Source organism: Camelus bactrianus, chromosome 19, assembly GCF_048773025.1.
Source record: "Camelus bactrianus isolate YW-2024 breed Bactrian camel chromosome 19, ASM4877302v1, whole genome shotgun sequence".
In the NCBI taxonomy this organism is placed as follows: domain Eukaryota; kingdom Metazoa; phylum Chordata; class Mammalia; order Artiodactyla; family Camelidae; genus Camelus; species Camelus bactrianus.
Window position 1 is genome coordinate 19,372,275 of NC_133557.1, and position 6,057 is coordinate 19,378,331.

Here is a 6,057-nt window from a genome sequence, read left to right on the forward strand (position 1 = left end):
TATGCTGATCTCCTGGGGTCTTGTTAAATTGTGCATTTTGACTCAGCAGGGCTAGGAGAGGGCCTGAGATTTTGCACCTCTTATAAGCGTCCAGTGATGTGCTAATACTTCAGACCACACTCTGAGTAGCAAAGCCTTAGGGCAGTGGAACCACAGTCTCCTGGAGGAACTTTAAAAATATGGAAAGTTTGGCTTACCCCAAAACTACTGATTCAGAATCTCCTGGTCCATTTATTCAGTGGGTCTCAGCCTGGACTGGACGTTAGAATCATTTGAAGAGGTTTTCAAATGCTGATTCCCAGGGTCAATCATCACTTGATATCCCTTCCTTGCCTCCCTCCCTTCCTCCCTCTCTTCCTCCATCCTTCCCTCTCTCCCTCCCTTCCTTTCTCTCTCTTGCTGCTTTAATTTAAAAAGCTCCCCCAGGTGATTCTGATGACCAGCCCCATTTGGTTGGGGACCAGAGGCAGTGCTTCACAGTCCTGGCTGCACATCAGTCACCTGAGCGCTTTACAACATGGTAGCAGTGTCAGGGCCCCCTCCTGCAGACCAGCTGAATGGGAATTTCTAGGGGTTGGGGCTAAGGGATTAGCATTCCACAAAGTCCCCCAGTCATGGGTGTAGCCCTTCGTGAAGAGCCTGATATAAGAATCATCTTGGGAGGGGAGGGTATAGCTCAAAATGCTAGAGTGCATACCTAGCATGTCCAAGGTCCTGGGTTCAATCCCCAGTACCTCCTCTAAAATACATACATACATACATACATAAATCTAATTACCTCCCTCCTCACCAAAAAAAAACCTAAAAAGAAAATTAAAAAAAAAAAAGAATCATCTTGTGATTCTCGATGGAACTACAGCTTACCACAGTCTCCTCACCGAACATTCAATTTTTTTTTTTTTTCAGTTTTTGGGTGGGAAGGCAGTTTTTTATTTATTTATTTTTAATGGAGGTTCTGGGGGTTGAACCCAGGACCTTATGCGTGCAGGACACACATGCTACCACTTGCGCTACTCCTTCCCACCTTCACTGAATATTCAAATTCAAAGTCTATGAGTGAGGTCCAGGAACCCGTACATTTAGCAAGTGCCATGGGTGATGCTCATGAGATGGCAAGTTTGGGAAACGTTAAGGTTGGAAAAAAGATCCCCTGGATTGGAGTCAGAAAGACAGTGCTCTGGCTGTGTGACTTCTCACAGGTCACTTAGCCTCTCTGAGATTTGTATCTCCAGTGATAAAATGGAGATGCTAATAACTGTCTGAGGCAGGGATGGGTAAGATCTAGAGGACAGAGCTGTTGGAAAGTGGCCACCACAGGCCAGGGACTTACATCCCCTGCTCTGCTTTGTATTTAAGTGGGGAGGCTGCAGGGCTCCATCCAATAGAATGTGGGCAGAAGGAGGCGTGCTCTCCTGGTCCGCTGCTCTCTCTCTTCACTATCTGCCCATTAGCTATTTGGATATCAATGCCTGGGTGATCTTGGAAGCCACAAAGGAAGGTTGCCAGAACTCCCTACCCCTCCCCTCACCCGCTGCTAATTGGACTTAGTGTGACTGAAAAATAAACTTTTACGTAAAGTCTCTTGTGATTAGGCAGTTTAGCTGGTACAGTGGCTAGTGCTATATTAACTAACACAGGGCCTCCAGGATGGTGGCAAAAATGAAATTATCAAGAGCAGAAGCTGTAAATGAACTATATGAGGGCTTAGCTCGGACTCACAAGTACATTTTGTTACGCCTGCCCCAGTGTTCTTTTTTTTTTTTTTTTTCCTGATTTATCAACAAATTTTTTAAATGAGCGACTTCACACAAACATCTGCATTTCCAGGTTTTTGCAAACCCGGAATAATGGGCAACCAGGTTTGCATTTCAGTAGGGCGGTAATTGACTGGAGCCAGAAGCAGCTGGCCTCATAATGTGGGACGCGTGTTCTAAGATTTGCCGCAGTCTTCACCACACCCTGTAGGTTCATACCTGGTTGGCCTCATATTTATGGCATTTCTCTGATCTCTGTAGCTTCCTGAGTCAGCAGGTCCTGATGTAATAGATGTAGAAGTTAGATGCATTTGCTGTTAGGATTTTTCACAGTGAATTCCTCTAGGCAGCTTCTAACTCCCAGGAGGGCCATTCATCCTGCCCAGAACTTGGAAGCAAAATCTCCTAAGTGATCTTCACAGGCTGAAGGACGTCACCCAGCCCCATCCCACCCATGTCTGTGACCATTTCAGCATCTGCTCTATGGCGGCAGTGGTACAAGAAGAGATCTCAGATGTGGTTGGGGGTCAAGTAGACCGAGATCCCAGCTCAAGTTCTGCTGCTTCCTAAATGGTGATTTGAGGTCAGACATTTCATGTTTTCTGAGCGTGTTTTCCCATCTGTCAAGTGTGGATGTTAATACTCTTCTCGTGAGATTTTTGCAAAGGATCTGGCTGAAGGACACAGACCATGTTAATTCCTCCCCCTTCTCTTGTAGTGGGAGGACCAAAACCAGCTTCGCACTCCACCCACATCCCTTGTAGTAAGGCAAAATCAAGTGGTACCTTTTTTTTTCAATAACTTTAAATTCTTTTTAAAAGATACAAATAATGTACTTCTACTGTAGGTGTATTAGTCTGATCTGGCTGCCATAAACGAAATCCTGCATAGCAAGGGCTTAAACAACAGAAATTTATCTTCTCACAGTTCTGGAAGCTGAAAGTCCAAAGTCAAAGTTCTGCCAGGGATGGTTTCTGGTGAGACCTCTTTTCTAGCTTGTAGACAGCCGCCTACTCACTGCGTCCTCGGCATGGCCTTTCCTTGGTGCTCGAAAGAGGAGAGAGATCTCTGGTGTCTCTTCTTCTTAACAGATACCAGTCCTTTTAGGTAGGACCCCGCCCTTATGGCCTCATTTAACCTTAATGACCTCCCTAAAGACCCTGTCTCCAAATACAGTCACACTGGGGGTGAAGGTTTCAACACATGAATTTTTGTGGAGATGCAATTCAGTCCATAATGGTAGGAAAACCAGATATTCCAATTAAGAAGAAAAAAAATTCATCATCTCCTCTTGCGCTTGTCTCCATCTACCCCAATCTAACCACATAAACCACTTTTATTGACTATCCTTCCATAATTTATATATATTTAAAATTGAATTGTACATAGTTTTTTCAGTAACCTGATTTTTTTTCATTTTGCATTTATAGTAACCTAAGCTAAATAGAAATTTTACAGTAAGTTACAAAATTGTAAACTGGTTTTTTCTTGGGGGGGGGGGCAATTGGGTTTATTTGTTTAGTTAGTTTTAGAGGAGGTACTGGGGATTGAACCCAGGACCTAGTGCATACTAAGCATGCGCTCTACCACTTAAGCTATAACCTCCCCTCATACCCTGTTTTTAACTGTAACCTTCCTCATTTAATGAATGTAAATTGTTCCATAATATGGATATACTCTAATTGATTTCTCTCATCCCCTGTTGTCTGGACACTCAGAATTCTATTTCCTATGGACTTAGGTGTTTGTTAGCTCTTGACTTTGGCCCAACAATAACTCCATCTACCTGAGCGTCAGTTTCCTCGTCTGTGCTGTCAGGATAATAGCAATACCACTTCAACTGAGGCAATGACTGTGAGGTGCTGAGCACCGTATCTGGCATGTGGGAAGCCCTCAGAACTGTCATTATAACCACACATATTCCACGTTATGCTCTGCCAGTAGTGAGCCCGAGTGAAATGTTTCCCTGAGACTCTTCATCTCACTGTGCCCTGAGTTCACATTCAACAGCAACCTCCTGCTCTGAGTCCATCCCTGGCTGTCACGGAAGAAAGGCAGGAACCTCACCACCGGCAAGGGACATCCAGCCCCTGGTGTGAATTAATACCTTGGAATGTCAGTATGTACGTTTTAGGATTTTTCAGATTTCTGGTACCCAAACTGTTACTTTCTTGCTTAAAACTTCCAGTGACTTCGCAGTGCCCTCAGCATGATGTGACAACTCCTAAAGGTATCTTAACAGGCCTGGCGTGGCCGCTCAGCCTCATCTCTCACCTCTGCCTCCAGCAACATGAATGGCCATCCGTCCCCCAAACTCACCACTCTTGCTCTCACCTCTGGGCCTTTGCACCTGCTCCTCTCTCTACTTGGAGATGCATCCCTTTCCCTGTCTTCTCAACAGACTCATGCCTTCTTAGCCTCAAAGTCTCTGCTTAGAGGTCCCTTCACGGATGTCCTCTCATTTACCATTTCAGTGCATGCTGGTTGAAGCTAACTGGCAGTGCCCACATTTATTGCCTGAGGGCTTTTTGTGGTCACTGGAACCCACCCTGCCAACTGCAGGGCAGACTTGGAAGTGCTGGGGAGTTAACACTCCCCCACGAAGCAACCCTCAAGTAATGACAGACTGGACTTGGCATATACCTACCCCAGCTCTCTTCCTCCAGTGGATAACGCCGAGGCATTTCATGCTGGCCTCAGAATTTCCCCATGGGATTAAGCTCCAGCCACTCATGGTGCTAACTTACTTGATGACACAACTTCTTTGGCTGCTTTTTCTGTCTCATTTCCCCAGTTGCCTCCAGGATTTCCTTCATCTCTCCAGTTAACCGGTTCTCCTTCAATTCTTGCCTCAGGGTCTGCTTTGGAGGAACCCATACTGAGAGCCACCACCTCCTGAGAGCCTTCCCTGGCATGTCCGGTGCCTGGGGGGCAGGCCAGATGTCCCTCCCAGCTTTACCACAACCCTATGTCCTTACACTGTCACAGCACTCATCATGCTGTGCTATAATTGCCCAGGTCCCCACGGAAACACAGACAACTCACTGGGAAAGAAATTAAAATGGCTTTTAAACATTTGAAAGGATGGTCAACTCCACTTATAGTTAATGCAATTCAAATAATGTCAGCTGATGCACGCAGATGAAAGGACAAAATTAGAAAACCATTGTACAAACCCTGATAATGGAGCGTATCTAGGTGATAGATACATGGGTGTTCATTGAGCTATTTTCTTTTCTGTTTTATATGTTTGGAATTTTAAAAATAATAAAATGCCATAAAAGAAAAGCAAATAAAAAGTATGAGATACCATTTTCACCCACAGAAAAGAAAAAGTTAAAAAAATTTGCCATGTTGGCAAGGGTGTAGGGAAATGGGCTTTTTTGTAGATCGTTAGTGGGGAGTATGAATTGGTACAGCCTCTTTAGAGGGGATTTTGGCAAAGACGTACTCTTTGATCCATATATTCCACTTCTAGAAACTTATCATACAGATTATCTTCAAACATGTGCACAAGGATATTCACTGCAGCATTGTTTTTATAACAAAAGACTTGAAACAGCATACTTATATCCATCAATTTGTTATGGTGCATCAGTGTGGACTGTTGTAAATTATAGATTAGACCTGTGCTGATAGGAAGCTCTTTCCAAGATGTATTGCTGAGTGAAAAATGCAAAGAGTAGGCCAGTGTCTGTGTTATCACTTTGCCTCAAAAAGTGTTTTGCACATAGTGAGTGCACAATTAATATTTGTTGAGAGAAATAATACATGTTTCAATGTGGCTGCTCTGAGTCAGGCTCTCTGGATGCATTCAGGTAAAAGACACAAATAGGGGCCCAGATTTTCCCCACTGATCAAATTTCTAAGGTCTTACTTCCCTGAATTCACAGACATTTGCGTTTTCCCTCAAGACATACCATATCCTTCTTTGCAAAATCAAACTGTGAACAAGACACTTAGAGGAGAAAGAAGAAATGACATTTTCATAAAAAGAGATTTGCTGAACCAGAAAGGCTAATGTGGTGACTGGGACTGAATAGAAAATGTAGCTCCAAGCTTCCTGGCAGCCAAAGCAAAAAGGGAAACCCCTGGGCCACAGAACTTCTGTTATCTGATAGAAGGAAAAGCACTGGTTCCTCCAGAGCCATGCTTATCAGTCTGGGCCCAGGAGTCCTTGGTAGCATGACATGGGGGAGCAGGGCAACCTAAGAAGTTTATTTTCCTGGTGCATCTATTTGCTCAATGATAAATAAAACTTCATAGCAAGGTAAGTAAGGGTATATTAAGGAACTTTATGTAA